The 25,481-nt window shown below is 41.8% G+C and overlaps 1 protein-coding gene across 5 annotated transcripts in view; it reads right to left on the bottom strand.

The window, feature by feature from the left end:
* Positions 1-25,481, bottom strand: part of TULP4 (TUB like protein 4) — a 287,119-nt gene that overhangs the window by 213,773 nt on the left and 47,865 nt on the right. For 2 of the 5 annotated variants that reach the window (XM_063666777.1, XM_063666778.1), the window contains one exon: positions 7,072-8,305. The exons of the other annotated variants lie outside the window; for them this stretch is intronic. The gene's annotated coding sequence lies outside the window, so the exon portion shown is untranslated. The remainder of the gene's footprint in view (positions 1-7,071; positions 8,306-25,481) is intronic. 5 annotated transcript variants of the gene reach the window in all.

The following is a 25,481-nucleotide window of genomic DNA, read 5'->3' as shown; positions in this document are numbered from 1 at the left end:
ACATAAGATGCTTCCCACTCTAGCTTCCATACGATCCAGTTCTAATGGCAAAGAAGGAGCCCCAGAACTTGCTTGGAAAGTTCAACCTAGAGACAGGATGGTGTATCAGGTATGTTAGACACCCACAGATTAATCAACCAATAAATCTTCATTAAGCAGCTATTAATATTATACACAAGGCCCCTGTGCTGTGTTCTCTCCGTCTTTTGTCCCCAATTAGATATTCTACTTTCTAACTTATTTTCACTACCATTTATTTTGTGTTATCTGATTCCTATTTTCCACCAACACAGATAAAATTTACCATTGGGAGTGGAGAGGTAAAAAAGCATTTTTGGTTTGTTTTGTTTTTTAAATCGTTTGAATTAACGTTAGAGACTGGAGATAAATTAGGGAAGATATTTTCCACTTACACAATTTTAACAGAAACATATTCATTACAAGTTGTAAGAATGCAACCACTCTGGAAAATAGTTTGGTATTACTAGTATTACTGAAGATGTGTATATCCTGCAAATAGCATTCCCACTCCTGAGTGTGTGCACCAGACACATTCTCTGTGAGTGCTCAAGGGGAGGTAGATATAAGGTATTCACATACAAAGTATTCACAGCAGCAGGGTTTACATCAGCTTCAAACTGAAAACAACACAGACCCTTACCAGTAGTTCTGCTTTTGCCCTTTGCCTTGTGATCTTTGTTGGACCCTTATCAGTAGTTCTGCTTTTGCCCTTTGTCCTGTTCCCTCAGAAGCATGTGATCTTTATTAGACCCTTATTAGTAGTTACGCTTTTTACCCTTTGAAGCATGTGAGCTTTGTACCTACTCCCTGTTCTTACAACCCCTCCCCTTTTGAAACCCTTAATAAAAACTTGCTGGTTTGAGGCTCAGGCGGGCATCACGGTCCTACTGACATGTGATGTCACGCCCGGCGGCCCAGCTGTAAAATTCCTCTCTTTATACTGCTGTCTTTATTTCTCAGCTGGCCAACACTTATGGAAAATAGAAAGAACCTACGTTGAAATTCCTGTTTCCATTCTGGCCGGTGAGTCAATTGCTCAATTACTTTTACTACCTAATATTGTTTTAAACAAAGGAGATAAGACACGGGGCCCTAGGATGGGCTCTGATGGTGAAAAAGCCGCTTATTGGATTAATGTAATTTCTGAACAACAGCCCACCTGCACCATATGCATTCAAGGAAAAAAGTTTAAGGGCCTACTAGATACTGGGTCTGATGTTTCTATTATTTCCTCTAACTTATGGCCTTCCTCCTGGCGTAAACATCCCACTAACATAGAACTAGCGGGGACTGGAAAAGCTGATGAAGTTCACCAGAGCACATTTATCTTGCCTTGCACTGGCCCTGAGGGTCAAAAGGGTAAAATTCAGCCTTATATCACGCCAATCTCCACTAATATTTGGGGTAGAGATTTGCTGACATAATGGGGGGCTGAAATTAATATTCCACATAACTCTTACAGTGCTCCCAGTCAACATATAATGGAAAACATGGGGTTTGTTCCCAGACTCGGTCTCGGTCCAAGACATGAAAGAATTACTAAACCTCTTCAAGTTACTGTAGAAGAGGGCTGGTTTAGGTCATCCTTTTCAACGACAGCCACTGCTATGCCTCCCTACAATGAAAATCTGAAACACCTGTTTGGATTGAGCAGTGGCCGCTCTGAAGAAAAACTGGAGGCTTTAACTCAATTGGTTGCTAAACAGTTACAACTTGGAAATGTGGAACCTTCTCTCTCCCCCTGGAAGTCTCCTGTGTTTCTGGTAAAAAAGAAATCAGGCAAGTGGAGGACGGTAACTGATTTAAGGGCCATTAATGCTGTAATTAAACCTATGGGAGCCGTCCAACCCGGCATGCCTGCCCCTGCTTTCATACCTAAGAATTGGCCTCTCATAGTTATTGATCTTAAAGACTATATCCTTCATATTGCTTTACATAAATCGAATTGTGAAAAATTTGCTTTTACTGTACCATCTATCAATAATCAGGAGTCTGTAGCTCGTTATCAATGGAAAGTACTTCCTCAGGGAGTGCTGAATAGCCCTACCATCTGCCAGCTTTATGTTGGACAGGTGCTTTCACTAGTTTGAGCTCAATTTCCCCAGGCCTATATTCTTCATTATATTGATGATATATTAATTGCTGCCCCCACTGATAAAGAATTGACTGTTAACAATTTTTAAGCCATCGTGTTACAGAGGCTGGATTACACATCGCTCAGGATAAAATTCAACAGACCACTCCTGTTTAATATTTAGGAATGGTGTTCAATAAAAAATATATTCAACCTCAAAAGGTTCAGATTAGGAGAGATTCTTTGAAAACCTTAAATGATTTCCAAAAACTTTTAGGTAACACTAATTATTTAAGACCTACTTTAGGCATTTCAACATATGCGCCATCTAACTTGTTTTCTATGCTGTGTGGAGACTCCAATCTCTGCAGTCCCAGGACTTTCACCCCTGAGGCTTCACTAGAACTGGAATTCATGGAGGAAAGAATCCAAACTGCCCAGTTGTCTAGTGTACAGCCGTCTCAGCCTTTTCAGCTTCTGGTTTTCGCTTCATTGCACTCCCCTACTGGGCTAATAGTTCAACATAATGACTTAGCGGAGTGGTGTTTTCTTCCTCATTCTGAGTCAAAAACTTTGTCTGTTTATCTGGACCAAATGGCCACCCTAATTGAACAAGCTCAGTGTAGAATACTTAAATTTTCCAGATTTGATCCGAATTTAATTGTGGTTCCTTTAAATCAGCTCGAAGTTCAGGCCACTTTTCAACATTCCATACTGTGGCAAATTCACTTGGCTGATTTTATTGGTGTTGTTGACAATCATTATCCAAAAAAACAAATTGTTTGATTTTATAAAAATGACTTCTTGGGTAGTCCCTCGATTGACCAAAGATCAGCCCATTCCTGAGGCCATTACAGTGTTCACTGATGGCTCCAGTAATGGAAATGCTGGTTATGTGGGTCCTATAGACAAGCTTATTTCTACCCCTTATACCTCTGCTCAAAAGGCAGAGTTAATTGCTGTAATTATTGCCTTACAGGATTTCCCCAAACCTTTAAATATTGTCTCTGATTCTGCTTATGTTGTACATGCCACTAAAAATATAGAAACGGCTACTATCAAACATATTGGTAATTCTGAATTGGCTTCTTTATTTTCAAGGTTACAACAGGAGGTTCGCCAATGTAGACACCCTTTCTATATTACACATATTAGATCTCATACCACTCTACTGGGACCCATGTCTGCTGGTAACGATAAGGTCGACTGGTCTCTTTTGCAACCTGAGAAGCTCAGGAGTTCCATAATCTCACTCATGTCAATGCTGCTGGATTAAAAGAGAAATTTGCTCTCACCTGGAAGGAGGCTAAGCTTATTGTCCACCACTGCCCTCAGTGCCAAGTTTTTGTACTTCCAAATCAGGAACCTGGCATTAATCCCAGAGGCCTAACTCCTAATGATTTATGGCAAATGGATGTGACTCATGTTAGCTCCTTTGGCAGAATTTCACATGTACATGTTTCTGTAGACACCTTTTCAGGTTTTATTTGGGCTACTTGCCAAACAGGGGAAGGCATGGCCAATATTAAAAGACATCTGTGTCCTTGCTTTGCAGTTATAGGGCTTCCATATCAAATAAAGACAACGCCCCTGGATACATCAGTAAGGCTTTTGATTTATGTATGCAACAATGGGGAATTTCCCCTATTACCAGAATCGCTTACAATCCTCAGGGACAAGCTGTGGCGGAATGGGCCAATTGCACTTTAAAAACTCAATTGTCCAAACAGTCTGAGCAACAAAAGCATAATTTAACCACTTCCCACTCCCAGTTACATTTAGCATTGTTTACTTTAAACTTTCTAAATGTTCCTAAAGACATACTCTGACTGCAGCTGAACAGGCAAAAAATTCTCCCTAAACGAAGGCAAGCCAGTGTTATGGAAAAACTCCCAGACCAATACCTGGGAACCTGGAACAATTATAACGGGGGAAAGAGGGTATACTTGTGTTTCACCAGGAGATCATCAATCCCGTCTGGGTGCCCACTAGGAGACTTAAACTTCGTGTGAATACTGACAATAAAAACCACAGGGAAGAGACGTCCACGTCAGAGACCGCCCTCATACCTGATGAGATCTGTGCCGACTCCTCAGAAACTGGCATGCCAAATTAAAATGGGTGTGGTTCAATCCTCCCTAATGGCAAGAGACCCCTCTAATCCCACTTCTCCTAATTCCCTTTCTTTTTCTCCTTACGAACCTAAAAATCTCACCATTTCTATTAGCCTGAAAATAACATCCCCCTGTTCTTCTCTTCCTCCTTTAGCACTGGATCTCGCTTATAATAGGTTTTATTTAATAATTCTCCCCCTTATACTTTCTGTCTCACCAGTTTCCCCTCAAACTGATTTACCTGCTACACAAAATTATTCTTATTAGGCTTATGTGCCTTTTCCCCCCACTTATTCAACCTCTCACCTGGATGGATGCTCCTGTGGACATCTATGCTAACGATATCGTGTGTGGCTGCTTGGAGCTACAGATGAACATTGCCCCGCTCAACCAGGAGAAGAAAGCACTGCATTTAATGTTACTATGGGTTATAAATACCCTCCTCTGTGCTTTGGACATGCACCTGGTTGTATCCATCTAGGAACTCAAGTCTGGGCTGCTTACCTTCCGGAGAGATCAGTCACAAGGGAATGGGGACATTTGGTCTCCAGCCTCTCCCTTTCTCCTTTAAGACAAATGAAAGGGGGAGTAATAGGAGATACCCCATACCTTCAATATAAACCTGTAGGAAAACCATGTCCTAAAAATTTTGAGGGCTCATCTAAAACTTTAATTTGGGAAGATTGTGTTAATTCACATGCAGTAGTATTAAAAACATGACTCATACGGTTTAGTAATAGACTGGGCACCAAAGGGCTATTTAAAAAACAATTGCTCCTCTGGCAGAAGGGAATGCCTGGAGGCTACTTATTTTATATTTCTTATTGGGAGGACGAGGATCATCATCCTACTTTGCATAGGAGGTTCAGCTCATCCTTTTCCTTAAAACGGGAAGATAAAGACATTACCCCCCACCCCGACCGAGGCCTAGTATGGATACTCCCCATTCTGAGCCCAGAACACCCAGAACTTTGGAAATTGGCTATTGCCATGTCCAGACTGCAAGTATGGGAAGGGGAAACTTTTCTGTCTGTTGTCCCCACTACTGCCCCTTGCATCCGTGATTCTGAACCCCATGATAAATCCCCTTTGAACCTTTTCCCTCTTTTTGATGTTGATTCTCCTTTATGGGACTCCAATTGGCATTATGATAATTCTTCTTGACCCAGGTATGCTCCTCTACCTCTTCGGCATCCCCAGGCACCTTGGATTGCTTCTTTACGGCGGAGAACATTGGGCGTTGCCCCTGCCGCTCCTCTCCCTCAGTATCAACGTAGATTCAAACATTCTGCTTTGTTTACCTCCAACCTGACTACTCCTATACAGAGTTGTGTTAAGCCTCCTTACATACTGTTAGTGGAAAATATCAAAATTTGGACGAACAATCAAACTGTCCAATGCATTAATTGTCATTTATACACTTGTGTTAACTCCCGTTTTGACTCCAGGAAAAGTGTAATGTTGGTTCGAGATCAAGAAGGAATCTGGATACCGTGTGCCGGACCAGTCAAAGAATCCTGCGTCAAAACTGGGAGAACGAACACGCCTTCATCGCCATGGCACATTTATATAAAAAGAAAGGGAGAGATGTTGCGGGAAGTCAGGGACCCCCAACAGAGGGACTGGCTGGAGCTGTGGCAGAGGAACATAAATTGTGAAGATTTCATTTTAATATGGACATTTATCAGTTCCCAAATAATACTTTTATAATTTCTTATGCCTGTCTTTAATCTCTTAATCCTGTTATCTTCGTAAGCTGAGGATGTACGTCACCTCAGGGCCACTGTGATAATTGTGTTAACTGTACAAATTGATTGTAAAACGTGTGTTTGAACAATATGAAATCAGTGCACCTTGAAAAAGAACAGAATAACAGCGATTTTTAGGGAACAAGGGAAGACAACCATAAGGTCTAACTGCCTGTGGGGTCAGGCAGAATAGAGCCATATTTTTCTTCTTGCAGAGAGCCTGTAAATGGACGTGCAAGTAGGAGAGGTATCACTAAATTATTTTCCTAGCAAGGAATATTACATATTAAGACCTTAGGAAAAGAATTGCATTCCTAGGGGTAGGTCTATAAACAGCCACTCTGGGAATGTCTGTCTTATTCGGTTGAGATAAGGACTGAGATATGCCCTGGTCTCCTACAGTACCCTCAGGCTTCCTAGAGTAAGGAAAAACTCTGCCCTGGTAAATTTGTGGTCAGACCAGTTCACTGCTCTCAAACCCTGTTTTCTGTTTTTAAGATGTTTATCAAGACAATACGTGCACTGCTAAACACAGAACCTTATCAGTAGTTCTGCTTTTGCCCTTTGCCTTGTGATCTTTGTTGGACCCTTATCTGTTGCAAGAAGTCAGGCACCCCGAATGGAGGGACCAGCTGGAGCTGCGGCAGAGGAACATAAATTATGAAGATTTCATGGACATATATCAGTTCCCAAAATTAATACTTTTATAATTTCTTTTTTTTTTTAAGTATTTATTGATCATTCTTGGGTGTTTCTCAGAGAGGGGGATATGGCAGGGTCATAGGATAATAGTGGAGAGAAGGTCAGCAGATAAACACATGAACAAAGGTCTCTGGTTTTCCTAGGCAGAGGTCCCTGCGGCCTTCTGCGGTGTTTGTGTCCCTGGGTACTTGAGATTAGGGAGTGGTGATGACTCTTAAAGAGCATGCTGCCTTCAAGCATCTGTTTAACAAAGCACATCTTGCACTGCCCTTAATCCATTTAACCCTGAGTTGACACAGCACATGTTTCAGAGAGCACGGGGCTGGGGGCAAGGCCATAGATAAACAGCATCCCAAGGCAGAAGAATTTCTCCTCCCAGACAGGGTGGCGGCCAGGCAGAGGCGCTCCTCACCTTCCAGACGGGGCAACCGGGCAGAGGTACTCCTCACTTCCCAGACGGGGCAGCCGGACAGAGGCGCTCCTCACTTCCTCCCAGACGGGGTGGCGGCCGGGCAGAGGCGCCCCTCACCTCCCAGACGGGGCGGCTGGGCAGAGGCGCTCCTCACTTCCCAGACAGGGCGGCCGGGCAGAGGCGCTCCTCACTTCCCAGACGATGGGGGGCCGGGGAGAGGTGCTCCTCACCTCCCAGATGGGGCGGCCGGGTAGAGGCGCTCCTCACATCCCAGAAGGGGCAGCCGGGTAGAGGCGCTCCTCACTTCTCAGAAGGGGCGGCCAGGTAGAGGCGCTCCTCACTTCCCAGATGGGGCGGCCGGGTAGAGGCGCTCCTCACCTCCCAGACGGGGTGGCCGGGCAGAGGCGCTCCTCACTTCCCGGCCGGGCAGAGGCGCTCCTCACTTCCCGGCCGGGCAGAGGCGCCGGGTAGAGGCGCTCCTCACATCCCAGAAGGGGCAGCCGGGTAGAGGCGCTCCTCACTTCTCAGAAGGGGCGGCCAGGTAGAGGCGCTCCTCACTTCCCAGATGGGGCAGCCGGGTAGAGGCGCTCCTCACCTCCCAGACGGGGTGGCCGGGCAGAGGCGCTCCTCACCTCCCAGACGGGGTGGCCGGGCAGAGGTGCTCCTCACTTCCCGGCCAGGCAGAGGCGCTCCTCACTTCCCAGACAGGGCGGCCAGGCAGAGGCGCTCCTCACCTCCCAGACGGGGCGGCCAGGCAGAGGTGCTCCTCACCTCCCAGACGGGGCGGCTGGGCAGAGGCGCTCCTCACTTCCTCCCAGATGGGGTGGCGGCCAGGCAGAGGCGCTCCTCACCTCCCAGACGGAGTGGCTGGGCAGAGGCGCTCCTCACTTCCCAGACGGGGCGGCCGGGCAGAGGCGCTCCTCACTTCCCAGACGTTGGGCGGCCGGGCAGAGGCACTCCTCACCTCCCAGATGGGGCGGCCGGGTAGAGGCACTCCTCACTTCCCAGACGGGGCAGCCGGGCAGAGGTGCTCCTCACCTTCCAGACGGGGCGGCCAGGTAGAGGTGCTCCTCACTTCCCAGATGGGGCGGCCGGGCAGAGGTGCTCCTCACTTCCTCCCAGATGGGGTTGCGGCCGGGCAGAGGCACTCCTCACCTCCCAGACGGGGCGGCCGGGCAGAGGGGCTCCTCACATCCCAGACGATGGGCGGCCAGGTAGAGACGCTCCTCACTTCCTAGATGGGGTGGCGGTGGGGCAGAGGCTGTAATCTTAGCACTTTGGGAGGCCAAGGCAGGCGGCTGGGAGGTGGAGGTTGTAGCGAGCCGAGATCATGCCACTGCACTCCAGCCTGAGCAACATTGAGCATTCAGTGAGCGAGACTCCGTCTGCAATCCCAGCACCTCGGGAGGCTGAGGCGGGCAGATCACTCGAGGCCAGGAGCTGGAGACCAGCCCAGTCAACACGGTGAAACCCCTTCTCCACCAAAAATACAAAAACCAGTCAGGCGTGGCGGTGCACGCCTGCAATCCCAGGCACTTGGCAGGCTGAGGCAGGGGAATCACCAGAGCCCGAGGCAGGGAGGTTGCAGCAAGCTGAGATCACGGCAGTACAGTCCAGCTTCGGTAACAGAGGGAGATCGAAGAAAGGAGAGGGAGACTGAAGAAAGAAGGGAGATGGGAGAGGGAGAGGGAGAAGTAGACGGAGAGCACTTTTATAATTTCTTAAACCGGTCTTTACTGCAATCTCTGAACATAAATTGTGAAGATTTCATGGACATTTATCACTTCCCTAATAATACTCTTATAATTTCTTACGCCTGTCTTACTTTAATCTTTTAATCCTGTTATCTTTGTAAGCTAAGGATGTACATCACCTCGGGACCCTGTGATGATTGCATTAACTGTACAAACTGATTGTAAAACATGTGTGTTTGAACAATATGAAATCAGTGCACCTTGAAAAAGAACAGAATAGCAGCGATTTTAGGGAACAATGCAAGACAACCATAAGGTCTGACTGCCTGCGGGGTCAGGCAGAATAGAGCCATATTTTTCTTCTTGCAGAGAGCCTATAAACGGACGTGCCAAGTAGGAGAGATACCGCTAAATTCTTTTCCTAGCAAGGAATATTAAATATTAAGACCCTAGGAAAAGAAATGCATTCCTAGGGGGAGGTCTATAAACGGCCGCTCTGGAGTGTCTGTCCTATGCGGTTGAGATAAGGACTGAGATACGCCCTGGTCTCCTGCAGTACCCTCAGGCTTACTAGGATTGGGAAACACCAGCCCTGGTAAATTTGAGGTCAGACTGGTTCTCTGCTCTCAAACCCTGTTTTCTGTTAAGATGTTTATCAAGATAATACGTGCACTGCTGAACATAGACCTTTATCAGGAGTTTCTGATTTTGCCTTGTTCTGTTTCCTCAGAAGCATGTGATCTTTGCTCTGCTTTTTTGCCCCTTAAAGCACGTGATCTTTTCCCTGTTCATACACTCCCTCCCCTTTCGAAATCCCTAATAAAAACTTGCTGGTTTTTCGGCTCAGGGGGCATCACAGACCTACCAATATGTGATGTCATCCCCAGCAGCCCAGCTGTAAAATTCCTCTCTTTGTACTCTTTCTCTTTATTTCTCAGATCGACTGACACTTAGGGAAAATAGAAAGAACCTACGTTGAAATATTGGGGGCAGGTTCCCCCGATACTTATCAGTAGTTCTGCTTTTGCCCTTTGTCCTGTTCCCTCAGAAGCATGTGATCTGTTAGACCCTTATCAGTAGTTCTGCTTTTTGCCCTTTGAAGCATGTGATCTTTGTACCTACTCCCTGTTCTTACACCCCCTTCCCTTTTGAAACCCTTAATAAAAACTTGCTGGTTTGAGGCTCAGGCAGGCATCACGGTCCTACCAATATGTGATGTCACCTCCAGCAGCCCAGCTGTAAAATTCTTCTCTTTATACTGTCTCTCTTTATTTCTCAGCCAGCCGACACTTATGGGAAATAGAAAGAACCTACGTTGAAATATTGGGGGTGGGTTCCCCCAATATGGGAGGATTGCTTGAGCCCAGGAAATCGAGGCTGCAGTGAGCCATGAGGAAAAGCGAAGAGAAAAAGGAATGGGAAAGGAAAGGGAAAGGAAAGAAAGGAGAAATTAAGAAAAGGAAAGGAAAAAGAGAAAAAAGGAAGGAAAAGGAAGGGGAAGGAAGGATCTTACGAAAGAATACCTATAATATGAATCAATTATATGAAGTTCAGAAACAAGCCAAACTAATTTTATCAGTTAATAGAGAATACATTGGTGGTATGACTAAAAATTAAAAAGAAAAAATATTACAAAAAGCAGCGTGTTGCTTATTTGGGGGGTGGCTATTGTGAGCCGGGAGAGGCACACAAAGGTGTGTTGCTTGTATGCTGGCCATATTTCTTTTTTTCTTTTGAGACGGAGTCTCATTCTGTTGCCCAGGCTGGAGTGCAGTGGTGCAATCTTGGTTCACTGCAAGCTCTGCCTCCCGGGTTCATGCCATTCTCCTGCCTCAGCCTCCCAAGTAGTTGGGACTACAGGCATCCGCCACCAGGCCCGGCTAATTTTTTTGTATTTTTTAGTAGAGATGGAGTTTCACTGTGTTAGCCAGCATGGTCTCGATCTCCCGACCTTGTGATCTGCCCACCTCGGCCTCCCAAAGTGCTGGGATTACAGGCGTAAGCCACCATGCCCGGCCAATGCTGGCCATATTTCTTTACCTGGGTGGTAGTATGGGGTGTTCACTTTATTCTTTATTACATATATACACTTTATAACATATACTTCTGTATGTATATCTCACAGCAAGTAAGTTTTTTTTTTTTTTAATTTGAGAATTTTTTAACTTGAGAAACCTGATATATAAACAGGTTTAACAAGCTGTGAACTACATTAGGCATCAGACCTGGGGGACTTTTAGAAAAATTAGTAAGGAAGTTTTTTTTTAATTATTGTATCCAACCGTAAGGGGTACTCTCCCAATCTGGACAATTCCAGTAAAGCATAAAGATGCTATTTTAGTTCTCAAGCTAAGGTGTCTACAAAGAAAATGCACATTAACAGTAATGAATGGATATAAAATTTCAGAACAAAGTCCTATTTCTTTCTAAAGGATAACAATGTAAGACAGTGGTTAAACAGAAAAGTAGATTTGGAAAAAAATATACACGTGTCACATGAACACAAAGCAAGAAAAAAATATATAGTAGAACATTTTCAATAAAATATGCAAACACCCTAATGTTTCAGTTTTTGACTACAGGTTTGCTTGCGGGTTGAGGAAAAGAAAGAGAGGAAGCCAGGCAAGGTGGCTCATGCCTGTAATCCCAGCACTTTGAGAGGCCAAGGCAGGCAGATCACTTGAGCCCAGGACCTGGGCAACATAGCGAAACCCAGTCTCTACAAAAATTAGCCGGGCATGGTGGCATATGACTGTAGTCCCAGCTACTCAGGAGGCTGAAGTAGGAGGATGGCTTGAGCTTGGGAGGTGGAGGTTGCAGTAAGCTGAGATCACACCACTGTGCTCCAGGCCTGGGCAACAAGAGCCAGACCCTGTCTCAAAAAAAGAAGAAGAAGAAAGAAGAAAAGAGAGGAGAAGGAAGAGGAAGAAGGGAGGAGGAGGAAGAGAAGGAAGTAGAGGAGGAGGAGGAGAATTTCCTGTTTTATGATTTGAATCAAACACATCCCAGTTTCTCCTCCTGGGAGGCTGACTCTGCTACCTTAGGGACCCATGGAGGGTGTGGACACAGGATGTCCTCACACTCTACTACCTAGGAACAGGGATCCTGTGCTTTCTGTCCCTTTTCCTCCTCTCCACACCCAGGCCTCCCTTCGTTGCCCTTCTGTCCACAGATGGCAGCAGGTCCTGAACTCTGCATTTCTTTTTAAATAAAGTAACTATGACAACCTGCTTTTTTTATTCTTTTTTTTTTTTTGAGATGGAGTCTTGCTCTGTCGCCCAGGCTGGAGTGCAGTGCCACGATCTCGGCTCATTGCAATCTCTGCCTCCTGGTTCACGCGATTCTCCTGCCTCAGCCTCCCAAATAGCTGGACTACAGGTGGCCACCACCACGCCCAGCTAATGTTTGTATTTTTGGTAGAGACAGAGTTTCACCATGTTGTCCAGGCTGGTCTCAAACTCTTGACCTCAGGTGATCCACCCGCTTCGGTCTTCCAAAGTGCTGGGATTACAGGAGTGAACCACTACGCCTGGCCTGATGACGTGCTTCTAATTAGAATCACTCCTTTCCTTTAAGGATTTTCCAGAACCTACAAATACTCACTGAGCATGAGGCAGTTTTGTTTCCTAATTAGTTTTAATGGCTGCCTCGAGGCTGGTTCAAATTTGCACTCAGAGCCTGCCTTTGAAGGCTGGAATACTCTCAGTAGCCACTCGTTATGTGGCTATTGACAAACGCAGGGAAACACATACATCCAGAAGAAACTAACATCCCTGCAAAGGTAATGGGATTTAACAATGATTTTATATATTTATTGTGTTATCATTTTCTACCTCTAATTCTCAAAACGTGCTAGTGGGATAAATAATGTATGACTAGGATTATTCAAAAGATGTGTTTCTACAACTGTGGTAGTCTCAAATCATTTTCCCATTGACTTGTGTTGTAACTTACAGAGGTGGAGTCTATAGAATTCTCTTATTCAGAACACAACCATCTCTTTCAGGTGTGGCACACAGAAGCTCTGAGCACATAAGCAGACTCATATAGCAAGGGTCTTTCTGCCTGTGGTAGAGGTATTTTTTTATTTAATTAATTATCCCTACCTAAATCATATACTCATAAACAGAGGCTATGTTTTACTCCAATTTTTATGCCACCTGCAATTCCCACCAGTACCCCTGCACTGAATTAAGTGTTCAATAAGGTACTGAGCATGGCACATTGCCTCAGTTTAAGGAAGTGGGAAACAATAAACATGAACTGAATGAGTTTCTCTGTGTGAACCCCAGGTCAACACCAGCCACTTGGAAGCCCAAGGCTGTGGGCATTTCAGCCCTGTGAGCAAAAGCCACAAGGGCCAGGGGTCCACTGCCAAGTTCAGAGAATCACAAAGAGGTGTATTTTCAAGGAAAGCTACTCCCTATTTACTTTATATGGCTGATTTCAACAGCCGATTCTGAGAATATGAACATCTAATTATCTGTACAGAGAGAGGAGGGAATGGAGCTTGGAGACAAACCGCTTGATCAGTAGTTTAAAAGAAAGTGGGAGTTAGCTACTTCTTAAGAGTGAATCTACACCTGATACTCAGATATTAAAATACTGTGGTACCATATTGGGGCTCACCAGTATCAAAAGTCAGGTGCCTTCATTAAAAAGGGGGGCATTTTATTTATCAAAGCAACAAAATCTGAAAGAAATAATAGCCTGTGTCACATGTCACACAGGGTACACAGAAATGAGAGAGTAATTTGGTGATATAATTCAAACAGACTTAAAATGCTGCAAAACCTTTTGATTCATCAATTCTACTTCTGGAAGTTTATCGTAAGGAAATAATCTTACACTGTACAAAGACTTGGCTACAAGGATTTCTTATAGTGTTTGTATAAGGGAAAAATATGAGATAATCAGTATGTCCAAACAGGATATTGGTTAAATAAACGTTGATAAAGACATAAAACAGAATACTATAAAACCACTAATAATTATATGGTAGAAGACTACAAAACAACATGAAAAGATGTTCTCAGGAAGTAAAAAGTAAAATTACATGTTACACTTCCACGATGCTCTGAAAGGGCCTCTGCACACTACTAGATCTTGAGTAAATTACAACAAATGTAATTTTTAATTGCTGGACTTGCAGGAAAGTACAGGAAGTCTCTAAGGAAGGCACATACACATAAACATAAGGGAAAGCCAGGGTCATCTGACAGGGGACACAAGCGGATACAAAACAAGCACTGGAATCGGAATTAGGGTGACCAATAGTCACAGTTTACCCAGAACTGTCCCAGTGTTATAGCACTGAAAGTCCCACATCCCAGGAAACCCCTCAGTCCTGGACTAACCAGACAGTTGGTCATTCCATCAGATATCCAGACTTTGGTCCAACCTCTAGGTACAGAGGCTGAACCTGAGTCACACACATTCAGCAGGATTCACAGGCTAAAGTGTCCCACAATTCTAACATCCTTGTATGTCAGAGCAAATACAAATCTTAGCTGCATGCAAACTGTCCCAATTTAGGAAATAAGGATTCCCCTAGATAAGGTTCAACCAAAAATCTGTTTACAATTAAAAATTACTAAACACACAAAATAAGTCACCATGAGTTCTCAGTACAAACAACAAATTTAGATCCCCAAATCTTCAGAAACTGAAATAAACAGAACTTTAAATAATTAGGTTTGAAATGTTTAAAGGAATTAGAAAGCAAGACACTATCTAAGATGCCAGAAAGAACCAAATCTTTTAGAAATGAAAAACCTATTCCTTCAATAAAATGCAGTCTACAATTAAGACATCAGCTAAAAAAGGAATTAATGAACTCGATCTAATAGCTCAAGAAATTACCCAATTTTTTTTATAGCACAGAGACACAAGGAGATAGAAATATAAGAGATCAAGAGAAATGAAAGACAGATTAAAAAGGACAAATCTAATTAAAATTCTAAAGAGACAGAACAGAGAAAATGGAAAAGAAATATCTGAAGACATAACAACTGAAAATTTGCCAAAACTGATAAAAAAAAAAAAAAATGCACAGACACAAGAAGCAGCACAATATATGCCACGCAGGAGAAATAAAGAAGAAATCCACACCTGGGCACACTTTAGTAAAAGTGCACAATAAAAACACCAAGAGAAGAGTTCAGAAGTAGCCAAAAGGAAAAGACAGGTGCTTACAAAAGAATGACAATTAGATGACAGAGACATCTCAACAGTGGCACTGGCTGCCAAAATCAATGAAATAGTATCTTCAAAGCACTCAAAGAAAACACAATTATATTCCCAGAAAGATTGTCTTTTAAGAATTAGAGTGAAATAAGAAGACCATTTCAAAAGAATAACAGCTGAAATTTCAGGCCAACTGACCTCGCAATATAACATGTAAAGAATATTCTTCAGGTAAAACGAAAATGTCTCAGAAGGAAGGTCTAAGAAACAACGAAAAAAGAAATTGTTAAATATGTAGGTAAAATTAAACAATGTCTGTTCAAAACAGAACAATAAAGCAGAAACAGCAGACTCATATTATTATACAGTACTTATCAACTTCTAGGTATAGCTCTTAATGCTTTATAGGTACTATATTTCTCATTTAAAAGCCTTAGCCTTATGAGAAAGATCCTTTTGTTGTCCACATTTTATAGGTGAGGAAACTGAGGAACAGGCAGGTTAAATGCTTACCCAACACTATCCGGTAGGCAGCAGAGCTGGGTGTCACACCAGGCTGCCGGTTTCAGTTTCTAGTTTATGTGCCTAACCACTAGACTGTGTCTATGAAGAGTGTGGGGGGAGGGTAGAAAACTAAAAAATAAAAAAAAGACAATTTGATCAAAACAAGGATATGACCACAGCCAAAAGTACTCTAAAGCCTTTATATTGTTTTAGAAGGATAGTTAAAATACTCAACCTTATACTTAATTATCTTAGGTAAGCATGGTAAAATTTAAAGGGCAATCACTAAAAGACTAGAAATAAAGTATAAAACTTCTAAATCACTGGAGGGGTAAAAACAGAATGGAGGTGGGAGCAGGGGAGACCAAAATCAATCCCCTAGAAAAACAAAACAAAAGGAAAAATAAATGAAAATGTACAAAGCTTCTGCACAGCAAAGGAAACAATCAACAAAGTAGACATAATCCACAGAATGGGAGAAAACATTTGCAAAATTATTCATCCAACTAAGGATTAACGACTAGAATATATAAGGAACTCAACAGCAAAAGACATTCTGATTTAAAAATGGGCAAAGGATCTGAAAAGACATTTCTCAAGAGGAGACAACAAATGGAGAGCAGGTACATGAAAAAGTGCTCCACATCACTAATCATCAGGGAAATGCAAATCAAAACCACAAGCAGATGTCTTCTCACCCCAGTTAAAATGGCTATTACTAAAAGAGTCAGAAAATAATAAATGCTGATGTGGATGCTTGAGCTCAGGAGATCGAGATCAGCCAGGGCAACACAGTGGGACCCCGTTTCTACAAAAAATTTTAAAATTAGCCAGCATGGTGGCATGCACCTGTGGTCCCAGCTACACAAGAGACTGAGGTGGGAGGATGGCTTAAGTCTAGGAGGTGGAGGCTGCAGTGAGCCATTAATCACACCACCACACTCCAGTGACACGGTGAGACCCTGTCTCAAAACAAAACAAAACACTTCTTGGCTATAGCAAAGGCGGTATTTTGAAAGAAAATTCATTGCCTATGAGAACACATGGACACAGGAAGGGGAACATCACACTTTGAGGACTGTTGTGGGGTGGGGGGAGGGGGGAGGGATAGCATTGGGAGATATACCTAATGCTAGATGACGAGTTGGTGGGTGCAGCGCACCAGCATGGCACATGTATACATATGTAACTTACCTGCACATTGCGCACATGTACCATAAAACCTAAAGTATAATAATGATAATAATCATAATAATAATAAAAGAAAAAAAAAAAAAAAATTTATTGGTGGAGCCTTTCAGCTAAAAAAAAAAAAAAAAAAAAAAAAAAAAAAAAAAAAAAAGAAAATTCATTGCCTTAAATGCTTATGTTACTCTGGGCATGGTGGATTACATGTGCAATCCCAATACTAGGAGGCCAAGGTGGGAGGACTGCTTGAACCTAGGAGTTCAAGGCCATCCTGGGCAACACAGTGAGACCCCGTCTCTACAAAAAATTACAAAATCAGCCAGGCATGGCGGCACATGCCTGTGGTCCCAGCTTCTCAGAAGGCTGAAGTAGGAGGATCACTTGAGCCCAGGAGGTCAAGGCTGCAATAAGCCATGATTGCACCACCGTACTCCAGCCTGGACCACAAAATGAGACCCTGTCTCAAAAAACAAAAAAACCAAAACAACAACAACAACAACAAAAAAAATGTTATAAAAGAAGAAACTTATAAAACGTTATAAAACTTATGTTAGAAAAGAAAACTTACGTTATAAATTAAGAAGCTAAACATTCAACTTAAGAAGTTAGAAAAGTACAACATAAACCAAAAGAGAGTAAAGGAAGAAGATAATTAAAAACAGAAATTAAAGAAATAAAAAGAAAAAAAAATTAGGCTAAACAAAGCCAAACACTGATTCTTTGCAAAATGTAATCAAAGACACAAAGCTCTGGCAAGACAGATAAAGACAGAGCAGCACAAATAAATACTGACAATGAAAAGGGGGCTACAACTAACTACAGACACCATGAAACTTAAAATAATACCATGAACAACTTAATGCTATAAAATTAGATAACATATGAAATGAATAAATTCCTAAGAAACACAATTTAACAAAACTACCTCAAGAAGAAAGATAGTCTAAATTGTTCTATAACCACTAAAGAAAATTAATCTGTAGTTTAAAATCATCCCACAAAGAAATCAGGCCATATATTTCACAAACAAGTTCTACCAAACATTCAGGAATAGCCTACAGCAGTATTACGCAAACTCAATCAGAATATTTAAAAAGTGATAATAGCCACAACTAGTTCTAAGAGGTTATTAGACAATGTTTGTCTACTAATTAGAAATATAATCTATTAGATATAATTCATCATACTAAAAGAGTAAAGAGCAGGGAAAAAGATAATTGCAACACAAGCAAAAAAGTATCCTACAATTCAACACTCATTTTTTTTTTTAGATTCCAAATTAGGAAGAGAATTTCCTTATTCTGATAAAGGATATTTACCTACAATCTATAGCAAACATCATATTTAAGAATTAAATAAGATAAAGATGTCTGTATCATGCTGTACTAGAAATCCTAGACAAAGTAGAAAGATGAGAACCCTACTACCACACAGTACTGGAGGTCTGAGCTACCACAGAAGACAACAAAAATCAATACAAGGTATAGGAAGATTGGAAAGAAAGAAAACAGACCACCTAGGCTGAAATCCCAAACAAACTGCACATACAAATTATTAAAGGTGATTTCATAAATGTTATGTCATTTAAGACAGCCATATAAAAGGAATCATTATCCCCATTTTCTCTATGAGGAAACAGAGGCTCAGAAAGGTTTTGAGCAACTTGCCTGAAGTTGAAGTCCCCCCAGCATATTAAGTGCTGAAGCCAGAATTCAAACCAATTGATAATTTCAGTGCTCTTCACCCTAGACCACATGACCTCCCCTCAGTTAATACTCACCCATTTTGCCAGTGGGCTAAAGGACAGCTGCAATAGTATCATTTGCCACTTTAAAAACAGTCACTTGGTCACATTCACTGGCTAAGAACACCCTCCTCAGCCTGGCATTCAAGGGCCTTCACAGAAGGGCCATACACCTACCTATCGTGCCAGTCTTGTCTTCCACCAGGGTCCTCTATAAAAATTACTCTCCTTTCAAAGTATTAATATATTTACTGCCAGTACTAAGCTCCAAGCTAATCCATCCAAGTACAATGCTCATCCCAAATTCCCCCAATTTTAGCCATCTTTCATGATGCAGCTTCGACATCACCTATTCCATAAATCCTTGCCAGTTCCTCCCTAGAAGTATGGTCTTCTACAGCAAATGTTTCTATCTTAAATTGCTCATTCAATTCTACACCATATTATAAGTATTTGAGCCCTTATCATCCGTGCTAACTTGGGAGTTACTTAAGGGTAAGGATTTTTAATTGTCTATTCATCAAGACATCTAGCAAACAAAATGTACATATATATTACATATTCAATAAATGCATGTTCAGTTGAATAAAAGTGCTTTTATTTGTATATGGTGTTAAAACTGTTTTACTCTAGAAACAAATGACCCTACGTAGGAATAAAAATACTTTTCCAATGATGTCATAAATTATATTATTTTATAGGCCAATAAACTACAGGAGAAGTCTTTTTACTGCCACGACAGAAATAAACACTACACATGCATATGTCTGGCCACGCAAATGCTAGATGGAACTTAACAACTCCATTCACCCTGTAACTTGAACCCAGATCTGTATGGATCTCAAACCCATATACTCCAGGTTGGCCTCTCCTCTTCACTGTAAACATCCCATTGTGTCCTAAGATTTACTACCTGGTTTATCTTCCCTACTACAATGTGAACCTTCTGAGGGCAAGAAATAATGCCTTCATCACTGAATCTCCAGACCTAGAAAAGAACTCAGTAAATATCTGTTGACAAATGACCATTAAATGTAGGAAGAAGCCCAACATGCTGACCCCTTCCAAAAGCATTACTGTGCGTCCTCACAAAAGAATAAAGAGATGACCCCGAGTGGGAAATTACAAGTCCTATTATGTTCACTATCTTCTCATTAAGAAGGAAATTGCATATTTTAGAAAATTTTCCACTGAAAGAGCTGAAATAAAAATTTGGGGTTCTTAAAAAGCTAAATTCTAGTCATCTAAAACACTGCAGTCTTGGATGGCAATAAACCCATCGAGCATAATTAATAAAATTTGTCTTGAATTACTAATAAATACCATTACAATAAGAGTTCCAAGTAGCTAAAAATATCCCCAAGCTCCTGCCAATGTCCCACAGTTACAGTGTTTAAGTGATATCATCATACTGAAATTTCCTAGGAATACAAGACCAGTAAGACAAGATCTTTTCACAGACCCATGGTAACACAGAAAATTTCAACTAGTCTATGGTCTAGCATGTATACAAGAATAAACAAGTTTAGATGTAATAAAAAGTTTACTCTCGTGGTTACAGGTACAGAGGAAATTACTAAACACAATCCATTTCCTTTATAAAACAGAAGAAACACAGAAATAATTGCGAGAGAAAACAAAGGCTATGGCAAAACAATTCTGCATTACTTCTACCACCACATTCCATATTCCAGAAAATTATTATATCTGTACAAAGAAAGGTACAATTGATTTTGATAAATCTGAATTTTGAAATGTCTTTTGGATTATTACTTAGAATTCTTAAAGCTTAACTAGCACAAATTTCAGTAAATTTTTTAACTTACAATTTCAAGTTCTTTCCAAAAAAACTGAATTGAATGAACTGCAACAGATAATGGCAGTTTGTAATTTTCCTAATTTTTTACAGCCAAATATTTTCATGAATACCTATATATTGTTAAACTAAAATGAAAACAAAACACCAATTTACATCATGATGAGTAAATCTGTTTTCACATCTGCTGCCATCTTTTTTACTTGCAAAAATAATCCCCTGGCATTTTCATGTTTTTCATATAGAAAGGACTCAAATGGAGAGCTGAAACGCAGCCAGCAACTGAACAGAGCCCTGGCTATAGCCCAGCCACAGTTGGGTTCTATGGGAGGGATGAATTCCAAGTGATTCCTTCTTGGTTCTGATGGTAAGCAGAAGTGCCTGACCCTCGGCCAACAGATGGACAGGGAAGATACAGACAGTACACCCACATTGTCCCTCTAGGCCAGAGATCAGGGCAGGGCAGGGCCGGGCGACAGGGGAACAAAGCTAACCATGGACCCGTGCCCATACAAATGGATGCACTTCCAATCCTAATACATGTGCTTACAACTACATGGAAGCGGCTGTGAGCTATTCATTCAATGATTTCCAACATACAGAGAGACTCTCAGGGTGGTGAACAGTACTCACAAACAGGCCTGGTACAGAAGGAATGAGCAGGCCTGTACTGTAAGGCAAACCACAGTAGGAATTCAGGTAGGAATCATCAGTCAGAGACTGAAGGAGCAGAATACAGATGTCAACATCATAAATGGCCAGCAAAAGTGTTTCCTTACGTTACCAAAAGTCTCGCATAATGACTTTTTGGACAGAAATATTCTTGTTTCCTCATTACAATGGAACTACTGTGATTAATGAAGCAACAATAAACAAATAATAATTGTTTATTGTTATAAACAACAAATTATTTGTTATAAAGAATTGTTTATTGTTGCTTAACAACAACACAAAATCTAGTAACAGACCAGTCCAAGACTAGACAACATAAAACTAACATAAAAATACAAAATCTGGACCCTGAAGGTAAACTGTTCACAATCTGTTAGGAAGGGGAAACTCACATACATGAAATAATCAGAGAACAATTAAGAGTGAGGGTGTGGAGCTCTGTGTAGGGCTTGAACAATCAAAGACCTTGAGAATCATACCAGCAACAGGAAAGTGTTGAACCTGAAAAGCAGGAGAACTGGGTCCTTGTACTATCTGTGATCATTAAAGATGAAGACAAAGGAAGAATAGACATATCTGAGGCAGAAAACATGCTGGTTAACCTTTCATAGCCACAGCAACCCTGTGAGGTAGGTATCATCCCCATTCCACAGGCAAGGAAACTGAGGCTCACACCTCGGGCAAGTTACTTAACCACTGTGGTCTCAGTTTTTTCATTTGTAAAATCCAGGAATTAACATAATCAGCAGTTTTCAAACTGGGACCAGCCAAGCACCAGTTTTCTAGCATTGACTCAGAGCCCTGAGGTGGGCAGGGCTGCAGGCCAAATGTACCAAAGCCTCTGGTCAGCAGCTCAGTACCTATTTCTCCACAGATGTTTTGCCATTATAACCACAGCACTGAGAACAGCACTCAGTATATAATGGGTGGTCAGCTAAAAAGTGAGGAATGAACCAATCAAGCAGATGGCACGTCATCACTGACTTTAAGCTGACTCTCATTCACGGCGGCTCATTTCCTTATATGTCTAGCAATGTTTCTATCGTCAGCATATCCCCAGCTCTGCATCAGCGGGTGGAGGGTAGCATTCTTCTTGAAGCGATTTGCGTTTATTTCTTTCTGCCAAGCACCCCTGGGCTCTTCCAACTCAGAAGCATTTAGATTCGTTTCTCAGCTTGGGGTTTTCCAGACCACGCAGGTAGCATTAATTCAAATCCCAAGCCAAACAGTCTCAAAAGAGACTTTTTCTTTTTAACTCCATTTGCTGATGATGTTTTTGTTTTGTTTTCCAGCCTGGCCTCCATCTGGCCTGAATGAGTCCCAGGCCCTGGCCTTCAGTGCTCACTTCCCAATCCAGTTTTAGACCTTCTGTCTCCCAGAAACACTCACTCCTCTTTCTCTTTTTCCCCACCTATGGATTTTTCTCACTTTCTTTTGATAAAGACTTTTAAAGGATGTTTGCTGTATCTTTTGCAGTATTTCTAAGGGCTTAGAGCAGGAGAGTTTTCCAGAATATACGGTCAGCCTCATTTACAGGAGGGTCCATTATCTACCACTTTTCACTTCGGATGTGGTTTAGAAATCATTCCCTGAGGTGAGTGCAGAAACTACATAAGCCGTCAAAGGACAGGAGGACACTCCAGGGAACTCCCAGAGAGGGTGAAGAAAAACACAAGCAGCCAATACAAGAGAGAGGCTGAAGCTGGCTGGGGTGGAGGAGGAGCCTGAGGTGCAAGGAGCAGACCTGCTGAAGCAGAAGGCTGGAGGCAGTTTATTTCCTAGTGAAAAGAGACCAACCTGCACTTTAGCAATTAGTTCTGAAGGATGACTGGTAGGTAAATGAATATAATGATTCTATTTACTGGTACTTCCACCAATAAAGAGGACAGTTTAAGAACATAGTAGTATCACTTGCATATATAATTCTATAACGACAAGCACACAGATCCAAAGTTGAATCAAATTCAGGCAGGAAATAGCACACAGGAAACCCCAAGTACAAGGAACTAAGATGAATGAAGGAGACGCTGTGCTCTGCCTGCTGTAAAGTGCTAAGATCCAGAGCACAAGCCAAAACCTTACGTTTTACACAAGAATTTTGTTATAAAGAATGGAAAATAAGTGAACTACCACCAGGGGCTTCGAAACATTTATTATTCTGATTCAATTATTATTGAATGTAGCTAGACATAGTGTTTCAAAATTTCTAAAAATGATTTTCTTTTATTACAACAATAGCCATTTATGGAAGATATTAATAGTTACAAGTTGGCAAAATGAGGCTAAAAGAAGCCATAGAGCCATGGTGGCAGCACTGTATCTAGGTTCTTACAGATGAAGGTCTTTATAGGGTTTTTTTTTTGAGACGGAGTCTTGCTCTGTCACCCAGGCTGCAGTGCAGTGGTGGGATGTCAGCTCACTGCAACCTCTGCCTCCTGGATTCAAGCGATTCTCCTGCCTCAGCCTCCTGAGTAGCTGGGACTACAAGTGTGCGCCACCACCATGCCCAACTAATTTTTGTATTTTTAGAGGTGGGGTTTCACCATGTTGGCCAGGCTGGTCTCGAACTCCTGATCTCAAGTGACCCGCCCGCCTCGGCCTCCTAAAGTATTGGGATTACAGGTGTGAGCCACTGTACCCAGCCCATAGATTTTCATGTAATACAACGTTCTGTATATGAAATAATTAAAATAATTCTAGACAGAGAAAGGGTTACCATGACATGGGGTTCATCAAGAAAGCATCTGTGGTCCTGGAAGATCCAGATGCCTGCTTTACACAGGTGTTATTACAGTTAACACTAACAAGAATAAAAAGTGTCAGGGAAAATTCAGTTGATTCTTGACTACTACCATGCCCTATAGGTGCACAAATATAACATGAGAAAATTAACGGCAGGATTTAAATCTTGTAGCTCTTCTTCCCAGAAAATAGCATTACCTCAAATCAAAGAGTAGACACTGGATAGCAGGAAAAAAGATAATGATCCAAATGTTCCCTTAACCCACATTTCAGTCAAAGGTTATAATCACAGCTGGACATAATGAACATTAGTTTGGGGTTCAGCAATGATTTATATCATCTAGTTCTTAGAGGGAATTCATATTCACTTATCAAAAGCTTACCTTTTAGAAGTAACAAATCAGTTCTATTTCCTTCAAGTTCTTATACCACAAATTTAAGATCTTCACAAAATAGTATTTGTGCACCTAAACGTGGAGATACTCAGCTTGACCCAGGACCAAACGAGAAAGAAAAATTAACTAGGGTTAGCGAGAAAAGGTTCCAGAAGCAACAAGCATAAATTCAAAGTACTTAAAAATGAACATGCACTGTTGTTTTAAAGAATCTATTAGAAACATGACTCTTTCCGAGAAGAATGTAAAGCACCTAATTAAAAGCACATACAAAATAAGACTGTTTATAAAAACTTTTAAAAGGAAAAATAGACTTAAGAAAAAGAAGACAGCAAAAATGTTAATGCAAAGTATAAAAAACTTGGCCTGAAGTATACTCTTGATCAGGGCAAAGAGAGACTCAGGATGGCTTACACAAATCTCATCAGAAATGAGGAAAATGACTAGTTAGCCAGGAAAGATGTTTTTCCCAGTGTTAAATTTTGAAGAAATGTCACCCGTGAAGCACTACAGAAGAGTCATCAGATGGTGGAAGGGACAAAGACAATAATCTCACACAAATGTAAAAATAGGGTTTACAATTATTTCCTATAGCAAACATGAATAAAAGCTTAACATTAATGGGTAACTCAGTAAAAGCAATGTTTTAAGGGCTAGGTTAATGTGGTCCAAAACATGCTATGAACAAAACAGAAAAGAGAACCTGTCCTTCCCCTTCTCCCTAAAAATCATGACTCTTAATGAGGCCAGCTAACAAGCTAAGGATTGGTTCTAAGACTCGGCACTGCATTTACCCACCTCCTTGCTTCGCTGTGAAATGTGACCACCTGCCCCCATCAACCCTTCTGGCTAATGGAAGGATAAAAACCGGAATGGAAATGCTTCACTACATTTAAGCCAGTTCTGTAAATTAAAAAAAAAAAAAAAAACTAAGGTGACCAGCTGGCCAACATAGTGAAACCCCATCTCTACTAAAGACACAAAAAATTAGCCAGGCGTGGTGGTAGGCGCCTGTAATCCCAGCTACTCGGGAGGCTGAGGCAGGAGAATTGCTTGAATCCAGGAGGCGGAGGTTGCAGTGAGCTGAGATCGTGCCACTGCACTCCAGCCTGGGCAACAAGAGCAAAACTCCATCTCAAAAAAAAAAAAAAAAAAAATTACGGCAGGAATTTCAACCTAGGATTTAAGTCTGAATTACCTCACTGAGATACCAGTAAAATGCACGGAAACAAATGAGATGTTCTTTCTCCTTCTGCCTTTTTAAATATCCCTCCCATAACACCCACAAAGTGAGGTGGTTCACCCTGGCCCCCTGTCATAATCCATTCACCCCAGTCATTTGCCCAAAGACATGGGAGTGCAAAAGCTACAAGTGAGCTATTACTCCTCACGTTTAATGTAAGGTATCTGCTATTCATTTCTTTTTAAATAAAATATTTTTTTAAAATAAAGATCAACTAAATTTATTT

Source organism: Pongo pygmaeus, chromosome 5 (assembly GCF_028885625.2).
Source record: "Pongo pygmaeus isolate AG05252 chromosome 5, NHGRI_mPonPyg2-v2.0_pri, whole genome shotgun sequence".
NCBI lineage: Eukaryota > Metazoa > Chordata > Mammalia > Primates > Hominidae > Pongo > Pongo pygmaeus.
The sequence above is the reverse complement of the archived record's forward strand: the minus strand, read 5'-3'. Positions and strand labels throughout refer to the sequence as shown.